The following is a 16,160-nucleotide window of genomic DNA, read 5'->3' as shown; positions in this document are numbered from 1 at the left end:
TGACCACCAAACCCTGGTTGGGAGGAGGGAGGGGGGGTGACAGTGACATGTTTGACAGTTGGCGCTGAAGGTCTAGTGAAGCATTTATTTGCTTATTTATGTTGTTTAGATTGTTTTTTTTTATAAAATGTCATAGAAGTGACCAGAGAATATAATTTACATTGCTGGAATTCTTACAAGATCGTGATAAATTTTAATATACCGTATATACTCGTCTATAACCCCCCCTCGTTTATAGGTCGACCCTGATTTTTTGACCAAGAAATAATTAATTTACGATATTCCTCGTTTATAGTTTGACCCACGTTTTTTAGGGTAATGGAACAACAAAACCTTCACTAAAAACGCTCTACGTCCTATAAACTGAGGCTCGCCGTGCCTGAAACACGAGTGCCGAAGGCAATTTGTTTACCATTTATTATTACGACACTTTACACTGAAACGCGGGTAGTTTCAACAAAAATATTGTATATTCCCATTCAAGTATTTATTCAAGTCAATTAGGATAGAATATTATTGTAATACAACTGTTTTTTAACTGAAAACCAATCGAAAAGCGATTACGGTAACATCTTTTGAACGAAAGAAAGCGAAAGTCATTGTTTTCTTCACGATTTTATCCCACTTTCCACTGTAATACGTACATCATTTCAGCAAAAATATTACATTTCCGTGAATGTATTATATCAAGCACAGTATGGATAGAATATCATTGTAATATAACAGAATTTTAATTGAAAACTCTTAAAAAAACGAGTAACATCTCAAGAACAGAAACTTAGGTAAAGTCTTTTGTTTTCGACATGTATTTTATCCTATTTTACATTGAAATACATCACGTTCAGCAAAACTACGATTTATTTCCAAGAATATATGCATTCAGACGCAGTTTAGGTAAAATATACGTGTGATGTAATAGTTTTTTAACTGAAAATGATTCGAAAAACACGTACCCTCTCGCCCTGTTCAAGGAGAGGACTGGGAGAAGCTGTTTGGTGCTGCAGACGATGACAAGGAAAATGATTTTGATGGATTTTAATGAAAATATTCAGAAATATGGTATCGTAGTATTTATTCAAGTCAATTAGGATAGAATATTATCGTAATACAACAGTTTTTTAACTGAAAACCACTCGAAAAGCGATTACGGTAACATCTTTTGAACGAAAGAAAGCGAAAGTCATTGTTTTCGTCACGATTTTATCCCACTTTCCACTGTAATACGTACGTCATTTCAGCAAAAATATTACATTTCCGTGAATGCATTATATCAAGCACAGTATGAATAGAATATCATTGTAATATAACAATATTTTAACCAAAAACTATTAGAAAAACGAGTAACATCTCTTGAACATCGGAAGGTTAGGTAAAATCTTTTGTTTTCGTCATGTATTTTATCCTATTTTACATTAAAATATATCACGTTTCAGCAAAACTAATATTTATTTCCGAGAACATATTCATTCAGGCACAGTTAAGGTAAAATATACATGTGATGTAACAGTTTCTTAACTGAAAACGATTCGAAAAACACGTGTACCTTCTAGCTGATACAGTTGGTGGTGCGTGATGCGTCATGCGTCGTTGTAAACAATAGGAGGTTGAAGTAGATTACCGGGTATTATATTAAGTGTGATATATCGAAAACGTTTTTATTACCGGTATTTTTTGTAGATCAATGAGAACTGTGATACCGTATATGATATACTGTAAGTTAGCCTGTGCTAAGAACTTCAACATAGACTACTGAAAGCACGTTGTAATAGGGTGTGTCATAGGAGGGAAGATCAGCTAAAACTAATGGCCCATCACTTTTTTGGTAGATTTTAGTGTATATAAACAGAAAATAATTTCAGTTTCAATATTTTGCAACCTTTTGCTAGGTAAATTTTAGCGTGAAATTTATCGAAAATCTAACGTACAGCTGCATTAGTGCATTACAATTAAATAGTGAACATTGTCTTCTGACTTCATTCTTTAACAACCCAACTAACAATATTTTTTTCTGTTTCAGATTCTGATGCATTTATAAGTTGATAATATTTGCGATGGCTGCTTGTGTCAGGACGAGGAACCAAAAATCCAGCCATCTCAGTCACTATCTTGGGTCTGGGAGAGAGCTCCTGAAGTCGGAGTTGCCAACATTGAGAGATGCTTTGAGATACGGTGTTTTAATCAGGCAAATCAGTGAAAAGAACCAAAGAACTTACACAAACAAAGACATTGCCAGTGATATGACCAAAGCTGTCTTGGCACAGTACACTCTGGCTAACTCTCAGTTCAAGCCTCCAGTCATAACAAGTCAGAAGAAGATTTAGTGAGAGACTGCTAGCCAGTTGGGAAAAAGGCAAGAGATATCTCTCTTGGGAGAGGAAAACTTGCAGTTAAGGACAGCTTTGCCAACAACTGGACCAGTTATTTGACATAATTACTTGCAAGTGCCCAATTGTTCTCTGTCCTGAGTTTGGATGCGATCGTGACTGTAAATCCGAGGCCCACATCTCCTGTATTTGCAAGCGTGAACTGAAGATTCCTGTGATCGAACTGGCATTTGTCAAAGCACAGAGAGAGAAGACTGGCAGTATAGGGGCTCTCATGATTTCTAGCCAAGATATTCCGGAGTCCAAGAGACAGGAGAGCTGCCACAGAGGTAAAAAGGCCGATGATTGGAGTCAAGCTGATTCAGAGTTTAATGACTTCCCATGGCTGATCCGAGTGCTGACCAGGAGAATGGTGACTTTGTCCCTAACCCAGAAAATAATGATCCCAAACCTTCCAGGCATAAGATTCGAAATAGGAAAGATATCCCGAGCATAGCTCTGGCCAGCATGCGACACCACACTGGTCTCAGAGAAACTGCAGAGATAGCAACAGCTGCCTGGATTGACGGTGGTTTGATAACACCTGATGATGTTCACCTGGTGATAGATCATAACAAAGTAAGGAGAGCTCAGGAGAAACTTGTCAGTAACCTAGAAGAGGAGTTTGATAAGGGATAAGAGAAAATGGAATCAATTGTTTGTTCTTTGATGGGAGAAGGATGACACTAAAGTGTTCATGAAAGTTGGAGATTCTGACAAGTTGTTCCCTGCCATGGTGAAGGAGAACACTACTCCTGCTGCAGTGAACCAGGAGGGAAGTATTTGTGGCATTTCACTCCAGAGAAAGATGACATCAGGAAACCAGCTGAGATAGTGGCAGATAACATTGTGAACTGGCTCAGAGAGAGGAACGTAGACCAGACCCTGCAGGCCATTGGAGGGACAGCACCAACACAACACAGGGTGGCAAGGGGGTCATACAGTGGATAGAGCGGAAGATTGGGAGGAAGCTGGTCTGGATTGTTTGTGACCTCCACCAACGAGTTGCCACTCAGACATCTGATCCAGGAGCTGGATGGCAAGACTCTTTCAAACAACAGATGGTCTGGTCCTCTTGGCAAGATGCTGGACTCTGCCACTGAGTTAGAAATAAATCCGAGCTTTGAAAAAATCACAGTTGGCCCTCCACTCGTTGAGCTTGCACATACTGTCATTGACGACCTGAGTACTGACCAGTACTATGGTTACATGATTTGCAGTGCCATCAAAACTGGGGTCATGCCTGATAGACTTGCTTACCTGCAGATAGGTCCAGTCTCACATTCTAGGTGGCTCACAACGGCTCTCAGGTTCTGCAGAATTTGGGTCGCTCATCATAAACTGAAAGGGAACCAGCTTCACAACCTGAGACTTATTGTCCAATTCATCGTGAGTGTCTACTTGCCAAATTGGTTCAACACCAAGGTCAAGTCATCGTTCTCCGAAGGTCCGAGGCATGTTCTCTTCCAGCTTGAGCTCCTGAGGAGTCAGCCAAGGAAGGTTGTTCAGATTGTGGAGCAGACTGTGAGGAGATCTTCCTGGTATGCTCATCCCAGGCAGTTCTGCAGACAATGCTCTGCAGTAAGGATGAGGAGGAGAGAAGAGTGGCAGTCAAAAGATCTTGGATATGAGACTTATGAGAGGATCTGGGCATGACGAATCAGTTGGTGACGATTCCTTCAGGGTCAGGAAGACTCCTGAAGTCAATCTAGTGCCAAGACCTCACTGATCTCATAGATCTGGATAACATCAGGCTGGCAGTGAGCCCCTCTTACCTGCAGCCTCACCAATGTTCAAGTCAGAGCTTTCCTGGACAACCCCATGCATGTCCCTGCCTGGCCCTCGCACACCCAGAGTATAGGCGTTGTGTACAGCAAGTGGCGAGGCCAGCAGTCACGTGTACAGCCAGGAGAGGAGGAAGGCTACATCCGAGCTCAGGTGGTCAGCAGGGAGGTGATGAGTAGAAACAGAAGCAAGAAAGACATGTTCTCTATGGTGCAGCAACACCGGGTCGTAGTAGTAAAACCGGTTTTTGTATTTGATGATTTTGTTTTCTAAAGGAATATTAAATTTAATAAATGTGTCAAGATCATTCGTTTCACTATTCTGGATCATTTTCATCCTAATAAATTAACCTGATACATTTACTTTACTTTAAATAAGCTATTTAGTGGTGTTGGTAAAAGGGTGGGAATACTGAATTTTCATAAGATTTCAAGTTAAAATTTACCTAGCAAAAATGAAAACTTTTCAAATCTGAAGATATCACATGATTCTGCACATAGAACTACATCATTAATACCATGGGCCGATTTTTCAAACTCAAAAAATCGCCCGTCATTACACCCTCTACTAATATCACTAACGCCATATGACGTGATCGGGACTGTGATTGGCCATGCATCCCTACCCCCTCTGCTGCTAGCTGTAATTGGTTTAAAGTAAGATGACATGTCCACCCGGGAGGGAGGGAGGAGGAAAGACAATGCTTGACCTAGCCGCAGTTTCATCCCTCAAGGCCACGTAACGCAGCATCCATTGTTCTGTGAAATGGCTTCCGCCGACCACCACCCCCCAGAGAGAAACCTTCTTACCTGGACCCAGCTTTAAGCCAAGAAGACACGACGTCCTTGCTGGTGAAATACCAGATCGCTCAAGATTTGGAGAAAGGAACAAGCAGGTTGATCTCGGCCAGCATGGTGGAACGAATCTACGATTCACATAAGAAGGATGCAGCCAAGATAAAGAGCACATGAAATCACAAAGTCTGCAGGTGCTTCAATGATCAAGTATTGCCAGAACAAGGTGCTGCTCAAGACAGAAAATTTGCTGGTGAGTTACTTGGTCAGGCGCGACGGAACATGGCGGTGGACACGCTTCCGTTAAGAGTACTCACGTGAACTGTACAGTTGCAGTGTCACGAAGATGGAATTGCAGAGCCCAAACCCTTCAATGCTTCCTCTGGTGGTGCATAGGTTTAAGAAGAGGAACAAGATCACCAATCAACATTGGTGGTGAAGAAGCTAGTGCTGACCGTGTGGCGGCTAGAGATTTTCCTCCGTTCTTACGTGAGGTTATGGAGGAAGGGCAGTTCACTGACGACCAGGTGTTCAACATGGATGAATCCGGCCTTTTTTGGAAAAAGCTGCTTACCAAGACCTTCGTTGTCCAGTCTGCCAGCAAGGTTCGGGGTCGGAAGTTGCAGAAGGAGCGCATCACCGTCCTCTTTACCACCAATGCCTCCGGTACCTGTAAACCAAAGTTATCAGTGATTCACACAGCCCGCAAGCCGGACGCCTACAAGAATATGGACATGAACAAGCTTAATGTCCACTGGCTAACCGCACGTAAGGCGTGGATGTTCTCTGCTCTGTCCCTCTCCTGGTTTGACGACTGTTTCGTTCCAGACTTCAAGAAATTCTGCGAGCAACAGAATGTTCCATTCAACATTTTGTTGCTCCTTGACAACGCACCAGGACACTCGTCCCTACTTATGGATCGTCACCCCAACGTAAAAGTGGTCTTCCTTCCTCCCAACACTACGTCATTAATCCAGCCCATGGACCAGGAGTTAATCTGCAATGTTAAAGCTGCATACTCGGCAAAGAAATTCAAGCTCCTGAACGACTCTACCAACACCAAGGATGAGTTGCGTAAGCTGGGTGACACCGACAGCGAGAGTAAAAGCGACGAGGACAAGGAACAAGAGGTGGCGACTCAAGAAGTTCTCGTCAAACAGTTTTGGAAGAAATTTAACGTCAAACAAGTTGTAGATTTCTTGGTGGAGGCATGGGATCAGCTGTCTATTGCTACAATTCGTCACGCATGGAGACATGTGTTGCATGGCATACCAGGTGAGAGGAGGAGTCAACCTGTGACTGGTGAGGTTCAGACTGTTGCAGTAGCAGTGGACCTTGCCAGAGAAGCTGCACACAGTATTACAGCTGAAGGCTTCTCCGAGACCACCAACGAAGACATCATGGAGGTGATCAGAGATCCTGAAATGACTGCCGACGAGATGTTGGAAGACGATCACGTCAGTGAAGAGGAAGATGGTGGTTCAATCTCCGAAGAACACAAGTTAATGCATAGTCATATTTAGGGTGCCATGGAGTGTGCAGAAAAATTGAAGGTCTTCCTTTCCAACGACAATGACGATGACCGCTATGAAGTCTTCCATACCCGGCTGGTGCAGGCTATGGAGCCGTACATCAAGGTGTATCAAGATAACATCAACACTAGCCGTCAAAAAAGCATTAACGAGTTCTTCGCCTGCAACCCACCACATCCAGCCAGTGCCAGTGATAGTGACAGTGAAGGTGACTTTGAGGGATTTGTCAGGGAAGCCCTGACAACTGTAACTGATAGTGATGCACCTAGTAATGGTGATTCACCTGAGGGCCAGTAATCTGCCCTGCCTCGGAACGAGCCTCCATCCCCGTATGCCGACCCATCTCTTCTTCTAAAGTAAGTGTTACACCTAACTTTTAGTTTTTCTAACCTAACCTTTATTTTTCCTAACTTAACCTTTATTTTTCCTAACCTATCCTCTTCTATATTACTTGTTTGTTCATACCATCATAAAGTTAAGATAAAATTTTTACAACAACATAGTTGTGTGTCGTCAAAAAGTGGAGTTTGGGGGTCGGGCCAGTCTGTATTGGAATTAATCCCATATGTTCTGTTGTTCCATTTACGCGGATTTCACTTAACGCGGTACCCTGTGGGTTCAATTGACCGCGTAAATCGGGGTACAACTGTACCTGGTCTAGACAACCTTGTTGCAATTGTAGCGGATTCGGGCACCAGTCCAACAGATCCAGGCACCAAAGTTGTAGGATCCAATATGGTGCAATTAAGAGGACCTTGCCTCGGAAGAATCTGAGTTTGTGAACCACTTTGGGCAATATTTTCACAGATGGGACCAGATAGATTGAATTCCAAAGGTTACAATCTAAGAGTAGGGCAGTTCCTAAAAGATTCGACCTCTCTCTAGATGCATAAAGTGGCATTTTGTGGTTTTTAGGGAGGCAAACAGATCTATCTGTGGAGTTCCAAACTTCTTCACTAGACTCTTGAACTCCGATACCTTTAGTGACCATTCTGCTTCTGTCGATACTGACCGGAGAAGGGACAGCGCATCTGCCCAATTGTTTTGTACTCCCGGTATATAAGTTGCTTTGAGATAAAGTGTTTGTGTTACACAAGTACTGATTTTTTTTTTTTGACAGTTGCAGAAGGGGCCAAGACCTTGTTGAGCTTTGATGATTGAGACAAAACACTGCCATTTTGTTGTCCATGGCAAACAGGATTGTCATATTTTGTAAATTTGGGTGTGCCGACAAAAAGAATAGGACCACTGCTAATTCTTTTATATTTATGTGTTTGTCCCAAAGGAAGTTGCTCCACCTTCCTTGATTGAATTCCCCTTTTGAAGAAAGGTATCCCCATCCTATTTTGGACTCATCCGTACAAACGACCAAACCTGTTTGAGGCGGAACCCAGGGAGAGGGACCGATTAGATTGTCCCAGTTTGTCCACCATAACAGAAGATTCTTTATCTGAATAGGGAGAGAAGAAGCAACATTTCTGTTTCTGTGAAGCAGCTTCGAGCCCAGATGAGATAGTTGCTTTTTCATTAACTTTCTCAATGGAACCACTATTGTGGCAAAATTCAACAGACCCAGAAGTTTTTCCCAATCGTGCCAAGAAACCTTGTGCTTTACACAAAAGGCTTCTACTTTGTTTATCAAATCTGTTACTTTTGTTCCTGGTAAATTGCTGATTTGTATCCCACTGGAGACCTAACCAATCCAACTTTTGACATGACATTAAATTTTATTTTACCTGGATTATCTTTAAACCAAAGTTTTGAAATAGTACTAGTGTACGTTGGGTCGCCCTTTGACAATCTTCGAAAGAGTTTCCCATTATCAGCCAATCGTCTAGATAAGGAAAGGTCCTTATGCCCTCCTTGGCAAGGATCTTTCTGGGAATGTTCGCCAGTTTTGTAAAGGCTTTTGGCGCAATTGTCAGGCCGAATGGCATCACTGTGAATTGATAACTTAATCCCCTATTTTGAACACCAGAAATTTTCTGTACCTGGGAGCAACAGGCACGTGATAATAGGCATCTTCGAGATCCACTTTTGAGATCCAAGCATTTGGCGGAAGTAGATGCCTCAGGTGATCGTAAGTGAGCATCTTAAAACTTCTTTTGGTAATAAATTTGTTGAGGACTGAAAGATCCAAAACCCACCTTAATTTGTCGCTGCCTTTCTTGGGGACTGGGAATAGGCGAGACATGAAACATTTCTCTGACTGTAACAGTTCTATGACACCTCTGTTTAGTAGTTGAATTACAAATCCTGTAAGTAAGGGGGTTGGTTTTTTACCCTTTTTTGGAAATGCTAGAGGAGGGCGCCTCAACCAAGTCCATGTGAGACCCCCTATGATTGTCTTGTAAGCCCATATGGAAGAAGTCCATCTGTTCTCCCAACCCCCTAGACGACCCAGTTGTCTGGCTTCATTAGAAGGGAGTAGTTGTTGATGTGGTTGCATAAGGTCCCCTTCCACTTCTGAACAAACGGCCACCTCTATTACGTCTTTGATTATTTCCTCCTCTAAAATTTCCCCTTGGTTGATAACTGACCCGGGCAGCTGGTCCTGTTCCCCTGTAAAACCTTCCTCTCCTAGATTTCCAAAAGGTCTCAGGACTCCTGGGGACATTAATATTAATAGTATTCTCGACAGATGATCTATATTTAACCAATGATTGCTCATCAAACAAAGGAGGAGAAGGAGGGGAAGAACGTAGCAACAAATAAGTGCTACCACTTGAAGCATTATTTGTTGCTTGTTTCCTTAGCTGAGCTTTCAATTTTAGGGCTTTCAACAAATTATCTAAAACTGAGTTGTTCAGGGAATAGGGGATCCCTTGTAAAGCAGCAGCGCAGGAGCAACTGGTTTAAATTTTTTTTCATAACCTATATCAACTTATTTTGGAGCCGAGAAATACTGGGAAAGTTCATAGAAGGAGCTCTTTTTGTCATTAAATTCGAACTTCAAATAACTAAACTTGTGAGCATTCCTGGCTGCAGGAATGAATGTTAAGTCTTTCATTACATTAGCCCAGATTTCGTCTATTTCAGAGATCATCTTTGGGTAAATATCAGGCCAAGAAAGTGTAGTATCACTTTCCAAAAACAAAGAATGATGACCCAAAGTTGCTTGTCCTTCATGTCTCGTTGTAGTTACTTAGATATCAGGAAGCTTAGAGACATTTTCGTAAAATACTTTGAATAAGGAATCCACAGATTCAGATGTAGTAGAAAACAAAGAAGACTTAGATCTTACCAATGTTATCCATGGCCTGTTGGGATCATCCTTACACTCAATGTTATCCATGGCCTGTTGGGATCATCCTTACACTCAATGTTATCCAGCAGCTGCGTGGCAGTCGACACCAGCCTGTTTCCACTCATAGTAACCAACACTTTTACCCCAGGTGGAAGTGGTTGCCAAGATGTGGATAGGATGAAGTCAGTCTCAACAGGTTCTTCCTGCTCAAGAGACTGAATACTATGATTAGAACCAGCCTCATCGTCCTGATTCTGGAATCCACTGAAATCAGACTGAGTAGATAGACGTTTTTGTAGACTTCCTATTGCTCCAATGTCTGGAGGGTCCAATAACTTATTTTTCTTAGCAGGAGCAGTCTTGTCTCAGTGGGGATTAAGGCTTTTACCTAACACCAATAAACCTAAACTTTCTGCCAACTTGGGATCTTTCCATTGTTGTACATTCAAAAATTTAATCTTCAAGGCCTTATTCCACCTATTTTTAATTTGTAATTGCAATAAATCTGTCTTATCACCTGTAGCTTGATGAAATTGAAAAATTTGATCATAACAAACTGCACAATCCATTGGTGAAAATAAGTTATTTGAGACACAGCTGCCATGAAGTATGCAAGCCATATGAGGATCTATCTTAGTAATCCAAGTCGCTGTACATTTTTTATAATTACATGTAGTATGGCCCCCTTGGGTCTTAGGTGAAACTACTACTACTGAATTCAAATTCTCTACTGACAGACAATTCCTTGAATGTAGTGCCTGAGTTGAAGTTTCTAGTCCTTGTAGCTCATCACTCAATACTATCTCCTCAGGGACAGTTCCATAGTCTCCTCCATCATCCATAGGCCCGGACTCCTGTCCTTCAAGGAACACTATGAGTCACATTATATCATTATAAAAATATAAGGGAGAAAACATGTTCTCCCAAACGTAATCAATATGACTCATAATTATTATATTATTAGTAAGTTAATTCATTAAGATTTCTTATTGTTAATAAGTCACTCGTTTGACAATTATAAACAATTAACTCACTATATCGTATCTCTCTCCCGACTCTTATCTCAAGTATCCCTTAGCTCAATTTTTTTTTTTTTTTTTTATACATACAGTAAATGAATTTCATTTAGAACATTTTATTTAGAGGGATCATCAAGATCTCTATTTGTTTCCAATCAGTGGCACACTTTATCCTCCAAGTAATAACTTAAGCGAAAATTACTACGTGCGTACTATCACCTGGCAGGGTTGACAGTGCTGATTCGCTAACATAGCCCTCTATTGGCAATATTTATTGGGATGAGAATTCCACCCTGAATTGTTCTCATACAGTGGCGTTTCTAGCCTTCGGAAAGTGGGGGGGCCACTTTGGGGCCAAGGTAAATGTTGGGGGGCAAAACCAAACCTATGTACAACTTGCAAGATGCAGTTTTTGGCATTATTACACTAATTTGATTGACAAATGTGAAGTGACGTCTCTCATGACGCCAGCCTAAAATAATCAGCATATGGCGGTATAATGGCAACGCTCTTATTCTACTATTCATGATTCATTGGAGTATTGACACACTTGAACATATCTCTAAAAGTTACGGATGTTTCCAGGATTCAGTTCTTCGTCACTTTCTCTTTCTCTGTGTCCTCTCTGGGCAATGTCCTGAGTTACTGTCAACAGAATTATTTCTCCAAGAGTCTTTATGTGATGACGATTTTCACGAACTTTTTTCTTATAGGCCTCACTTATACTCTGAGCAATGGATGTCTTCTCAGCGTTATTGCGTTGGTAGTCAGCCCATGCAATACAGGAGGATTTGTGTATTGTGAGTTCAGGTGCTTTCCAATGGCACCATCTTTTCCATGTGCTTTTTTCCAATGTCGGAAGCCACTCTTTACGAATGCGTCATCTGCATTGCCATGAGCTGGTGGTGCAAAGTGCCTGCACGGGAAACAGAACATTGCATCACGTTCTTGAGAATATTCAGCCCACTCATATTGGTCAAACCAAGCACCCACGAATGACCGAGCATGGAACTTTTCTTCACTATACTTGGGATACTCCTTTAGACGGGGCTGAACAGGGTTGCTAGCAGCAGATTCTGAGATGTCAGTTGGTGCAGTGTCTTCCTCCTTATTTTCCTGTTTCTGCGATGAATGTACACTTGCAGTAGTTATAGCATCAGAATCCCCCTTTGACTTCTTTGCAGGAGGGCCCTCAGATTCCTTGTTTGATGTTGCACCCAGCGTTTATTTTTTATAACAAATTTATCCATATTTGCTTGTGGTAATCCAACCGTTATCTGTAAAAAGACAAAACTTACAAATTAATGATAAATTATTCAAGATAATTGTAGAAATGGTACCATAAGTCCGTAACCTGCGAGGCTGCGACCTATCCGCCGTAGCATAATATAGAAGCGTGTTAGCGTGCTTCTCTAGTTAAATATTATTTGCATCATTATTACAATGAATTATAAATTATGATAACTTTAGTCATTTGCAAATACAGCTACAGTACTTACTGATCAGTGATCCCTGATCACAGATAAACAAATGCGGAATATTCGTGTAGGTTACCCTATCACTGGTGACTTGGAGAGATGCAACTGACACTCGGCTTCTTATTTTAATGCAATTCTTGTACCTTATTTCATTAATATAGATCATTTTTTAACTATAGGAGTATGGAGTAATACAGTATTACCCCGCTTAACGCGGTTTCGCTTAGCGCGTTTTACCGTATACGCGGTGCCTCGCCAGAGCTGAACTTTCACTTAACGCGGGTTTTTTCCACGTATACGCGGCGGTGAGTGTCCGGCTCGAGAGCTATTTTTAGATTCGCCCCACCCTGCCTGACTGCCTGTTTTAGCTCATAAGATTCATACAAATTACCCGGCCAGAATATAATTTACATTGCTGGAATTCTTACAATATGATGATCATTTTGAATATAAACATCATAGATTTTGCATTAGACATACAAATTTTAGATATAAAGTTTACTCTGAGTAAATATGTTATTTGTTGTGCAAAATATATGACATTTGTATTCAAAATATTCCTGGTCTTACAAGGAATCCAGCAATGTCAATTATATTATCCTAACTTTAGTTTGAGGTATTATTTATTACTAAAAAGGTAAATATTCTGGTTTTCCCACACATCTGGTGGGACGGTTGGTGGGGGGTGGGGGGGAGGGAGGGACCGACTGACCATCTGTTACCGTGTGAAGAATATTTTTTTTTTTTTTATTAACTGAAGATATTTGTTTTAGCTCATAAAATTCATACAAATTACCCGGTCAGAATATAATTTACATTGCTGGAATTCTTATAATTTGATGATCATTTTGAATATAAACATCATAGATTTTGCATTAGACATACAAATTTTAGATATAAAGTTTACTCTGAGTAAATATGTTATTTTTTGTGAAAAATATATGACATTTGTATTCAAAATATTCCTGGTCTTACAAGGAATCCAGCAATGTCAATTGTATTATCCTAACTTTAGTTTGAGGTATTATTTATTAAAATTTAGTGGTTTTCCCCCAAAAATTTCTCAGAGAGGGAAGAGCCAGCAGTGTTGTGTGAGAAGAGGGGGAGAGAGTTGAGTCCATTATTTGAATGGACATTAACTTGGCGACTGTATTTCTCTTAAGTATTAATTGTGTGCATGTACCATCATAAAATTAAGATGTTATTTTTACTAGAACATAGGTATTGTGTCGGAAAAAATGGAGTTTGGGGATGGGCCAGTTTCTATTGGAATTAATCCCATATGTTCTGTTGTTCACTTAGCGCGGTTTTCACTTAACACGGTACCCTGTGGGTTTTATTGACTGCGTTAAGCGGGGTACTACTGTATTACAATCAGTCAATCATTCAGTTCAAGTCAATCAAGTGGCTGTAGTTGAGCTGGGCTGATTTGCTGAACAGTATAAGGTAAATCAGTACAGTCCATCAGTTATATCATTATAAAATGTAGGCCTAAAGCATTCTCATGACATTAATTATATATTTTTATGACATATAATATGTCATGACATATTAATTATATTTTCTTATGACATATAATATGTCATAAGAATGCTTTAGGCCTACATTTTATAATGATATAGCTGATGGACTGTACTGATTTACCTTATACTGTACAGCTCAGCTCAACTACAGCCACTTGAACTGAATGATTGAGATTGACTGATTGTAATATTACTCCTATAATTAAAAAATTACTCGCATGTTCTCTCTAAACATACCTCACTTAGCAAGTAGAAAAACCCACAGTGGCACTGTGGCAGACGAAATATTTCTTTTGGGTAGTTTCGGCCACAAATTCGACAATTACTGTCAGTCTGTCACCCTCCTCAGTGGAAATACAGAGTGGTAATGTTCATCACCGACAAGGCAGTTTGTTTATATACACCGTGATGTGACCCCACCCCGCATATCTGCACCCTCCCAATTCCTGCCCTCTGGACCTCACCTCACCTCGGTGATCTCACCTCACCTCACCTATGCCTGCATTTGGCGTGCGGCGCGCCCATTGCCTGAGTCACTTGACTCACTTCCTGGTTTGGGAATGTTTTTGGAATTACAATTTTGAGAATAAAAAGTGGGGGGGCCAACCCAGGGGCCAGCCCAAAATGGGGCATACCGTAGAATCGCCCCTGTTCTCATATAACCCATATAAGGATGTAAAGTCCATTTCAACATAACTCAAGATTGCTAGGAAGACCGGAAGGTCAGCATTCCGGAAGGAACGCTAAGTCTAGCAGCCTCACTAAAGTTCGCCTGGGAAGGCTGAACCCGCTACTGAGGACATCAATAAAATAAAGTTATGAAGAGAAAAACTCAACTCTGGCCTTTATGCTGAGAGCAATTAGAAAACCGAGGGCGGAAGCCCAAAGGTTTTTTGTGAACGAACATAAGAGTAGGAAGAGAGATAGTCGTGGCATTCATACTAGCACGTGAATATTTGGGACAAAGAAAACCGTAAACCTTATACATATGTATGTACAGTGAACCCTCACTTTACGTGGTTAATTGAACCCACGGCGGCCCGCGTAAAGTGAGAAACGCGTAAAGTGAACAACATAACATATGGGATTAATTGAAATAGAGACCGGGCCGACCCCCAAACTCCACTTTTTCCCGACACAATACGTACGTTTTACTAAAAATAACATCTTAACTTTATGATGGTATTCACACACACATAATATAGAAGGGAACAATCAATAAGAGAAGAATAAACTGAAGGTTAGGTTAGAAAAAAACAAGGTTGGGGTTAACACTTACGTTAGTAGAAGAGATGGGTCGGCGTAGGGGAATGGAGGCTGGTTCCGAGGCAGAGGGCAGGCTACTGGCCCTCAGGTGAGTCTTCATCGGTGTCATCCACACTTACTAGTGCCTCCCTGACAAATCCCTCAAAGTCATCATCACTGTCTCTGCCTCTGTCACTATCACTGGCTTGGGCTGGCTTTGGTGGGTTGCGGGCGAAGAACTCTGTTATGCTTTGCTGACGGCTGGTGTTTATGTTGTCGTGATAAACCTTGATGTAGGGCTCCATAGTCTGCAACAGCTGGGTAGTGAAGATTTCATACCTGTTAGCGTCAGGGTCGTCGGAAAGGAGGAGCTTGACTTTCTCAATACACTCGATGACACCCCTTACATTACTATGGGATAAGCGGCGTTCTTCTTGGGATGACGCACCACCTGCCTCTTGACTGACGACATCATCATCTACCATCTCGTCGGTAGTCACATCAGGATCCCTTATCACCTCCAGGATGTTGTCGTTGGTGGTCTCGGAGAAGCCTGCAGCTGTAACACTCTGCACAGCTTCTCTGGCAAGGTCCACTGCTACTGCAACAGTCTGAACCTCACCAGTCACAGATTTACTCTGCCTAACACCCGGAATACCTTGCAACACATGTCTCCATGCGTGACGAACAGTTGCTACAGACAGCTGATCCCATGCCTCCACCAAGAAGTCCACAGCTTTCTTGACGTTGAATGTTCTCCAGAATTGTTTCAAAAGTACTTCTTGCTCTGCCAACTGTTGATCCTCGTCATCTTCGCTCTTGCTATCGGTGTTGGTGTCACTCAGGTTACGCAACTCTTCCTTGGTGTTGGTGTAGTCGTTCAGGAGCTTGAATTTTTTAGCAGAGAATGCAGCTTTTACATTACAGATTAATTCTTGGTCCATGGGCTGTATTATAGACGTAGTGTTGGGAGGAAGGAAGACCACTTTTACGTTGGGGTGACGATCTAACAGTAGGGGCGAGTGTTCTGGTGCATTGTAAATCAGCAACAAAATCTTGAATGGCACATTATGTTGCTCACAGAATTTCTTCACATCAGGAACGAAACAGTCATCAAACCAGGAGAGGGACAGTGTAGAGAACATCCACGCCTTATGTGCTGTCAGCCAGTGGA

The sequence above is a fragment of the Homarus americanus genome, unplaced genomic scaffold (genome assembly GCF_018991925.1).
Source record: "Homarus americanus isolate GMGI-L3 unplaced genomic scaffold, GMGI_Hamer_2.0 scaffold3186, whole genome shotgun sequence".
In the NCBI taxonomy this organism is placed as follows: Eukaryota; Metazoa; Arthropoda; class Malacostraca; order Decapoda; family Nephropidae; genus Homarus; species Homarus americanus.
This window is presented reverse-complemented; position numbering follows the sequence as displayed.